Raw genomic sequence first — 2397 nt, 5'->3', positions numbered from 1 at the left:
TCTCTGTTACTCTACCTATAAATAAAATGTTAAATAAATAAGCCTGTTAAAGAAGCAAGGAGGGGTGTGACCTTCAGTGAGAGCTTTATTCCCACAGCTCAAAATGTTTATCACTGACTGTGTGGGGGCTGAAGGATATCACTTCAGTGCTTTCTTTTCATTTAATTGGCCATGTGACTAAGGCCGAGGTTGTACTTGAAAGACAGGACAGTTAGACAAGACTTGGTGTCCTCAAGAGGCTCAAGTTTCAAAAATGTCCCTGTGAAAATCAAGAGCATATGTTGTGAAGTTATTAGGGCTATTAAGATGGAAGGGAAAAGGACATGGGCCAGCATTGTGGTGTAGTGGGTTAAGCCACTTTTTGCAGTGACAGAATCCCATTTGGTGCCGATTCAATTTCTGGTTGTTCCACTTCCGATCCAGTTCCTTGCTAAAGCACCTGAGAAAGCAGGGGAAGATGGTTCAAGTGCTTGGGCCTCTGCACCCATGTGGGAGACCTGTCTTCTGGCTTCCACTTGGCCTAGCCCCAGCTGTGATAGCCGTTTGGAGAGTGAACAGATGTAAGATATTGCTCACTCTCTCTCTCTCTCTCTCTCTCTCTCTATATATATATATATATATATATACACACACACACACCTGACTCTCTCTCTGCAATTTTGCTTTTCAAATAAATAAAAGCTATCTTTTGTGGGATGCTGGTGCTACAGGTGGAGGCCTAAGCCACTATTCCACAGCACCAGCCCCCATATAGTTTAAAGATATATTTGTTTATTTGAAAGAGAAAGGGAGAAAGAGAGAGAGAAATTTTCCACCTGGTGGTTCACTTCCCAAAGGAACCACAGTGGCCAGGGCTGAGCCAGGCCGAAGCCGAGATTTCAGGAGCTTCTTCTGGGTTTCTCACACGGGTGCAGGGGCCCAGGCACTTGGGCCATCTTCTGCTGCTTTCCAAGGCATCTTAGCAGGGAGCTGGATTGGAAGTGGAGCAGCCTGGTTTCTCTCCAGCACTGAAATGGGAGCTAGCATCACAGGTGGTGGCTTACCAGGCCATGCCGTAGTACTGTCTCATTTTCAGAGTACACTGGCTTTCAAGGCAGAGGGAGAAGGAATTCTTTTGGTGTTTATTGGCTTTATAAATTATCCCAATAAGCATTTCACAGAACACTCAGTGTTTAGTCATATAATCAGTATATAAAAAATAAATATATGGGTTTTTGTTTCAGAAATTGATTTATTACAAGGAAGGTCAAGTTTTATCTAAAACAAGTAATTTCTTACAGCTTTTCTGTGAGCTCTCATTTGTTATAGCCTGGGAAAGTCATAGGAGGTGTTTGCCTGAAACAGGCTGCTGGGTGGGAACTTGATGAACAACAGCAGTAAGCCCTCAGGCCACCCTGTGAGCGCAGTGCAGCCTGGGACCTTGGTTGTCACCTGCAAGCCTTCTCCCAGTTCCGAGTGTGTCCAAGTGACCTGCTTCCCATCAGCCTTCACATACAGTGGAATGGAGTTAGGTCGGACACATTCTCTACAGATTCTTGAATAATAGTTGGCCCTGATTATTTGAGACCCCATGTCTGTGAATTTACCTGATGCAAAAATTTATTTGTAACCCTGAAATCAGTACTCCCAGCACTTTTGTAGTTGGACGGATGTAGAAGCACAAACTGTTTGAGTCACCCTACAAGAATCTTCCCAGTTGGGGTTCAGTGAAATGACACTGCTTTTTTTTCTCCCCTATAAATCTGTTTTCTTTATTTGAAAGGCAAAGTGACAAAAAAAGAGAAGGAGAGATGGAAAAAGATCTTCTGCCCATTGCTTTACTCCCCAGATGGCGTTAAAGACCCAGGGCTGGGCCGGGTCAAAGCTTGGCACCAGGAACTTCATCTGATTCTTCTGTATGGAGCAGGGCACCAAGCACTTGGACCATCTTCTGCCGCTTTTCCAGGTGCATCAACAAGGAGTTGAATCAGAAACCTGATGTGGGATGTCCATATCACAAGTAAAGGCTTAATCTACTATACCACAATATCAGCTCTGAAGGTGTTTTCTTTTTCTTTTCTCCTCCTCCTTCTTCTTCATCTTCTTCCTCTTCCTCTGCTTCTCCTTTTTAATTTACTGCTTTATTTGAAAAGTAGAAATAGACAGCGATCCCTCTTCTATGTGCTGCTTCACTTCCCAAAAGATCACAGCAGTTAGGACTGGGCTAGGATAAAGTCAGGAGCCTGGAACTCCCTCCTGGATAGGGGCTCAACTACTTGGGCCATTACTTTGCTACCTTTCCAGGCACATTAGCAAGAACCTGGATCAAAAGTAAAACAGTCAGGACTTGAACCAGTACTGATATTGAATGTGGACGTCCCAAGCAGAAGCTAAGCCCACTAAGCCATAATATCACTC

Source organism: Ochotona princeps, chromosome 6 (genome assembly GCF_030435755.1).
Source record: "Ochotona princeps isolate mOchPri1 chromosome 6, mOchPri1.hap1, whole genome shotgun sequence".
NCBI lineage: Eukaryota > Metazoa > Chordata > Mammalia > Lagomorpha > Ochotonidae > Ochotona > Ochotona princeps.
Note: the sequence above shows the minus strand (reverse complement) of the source record.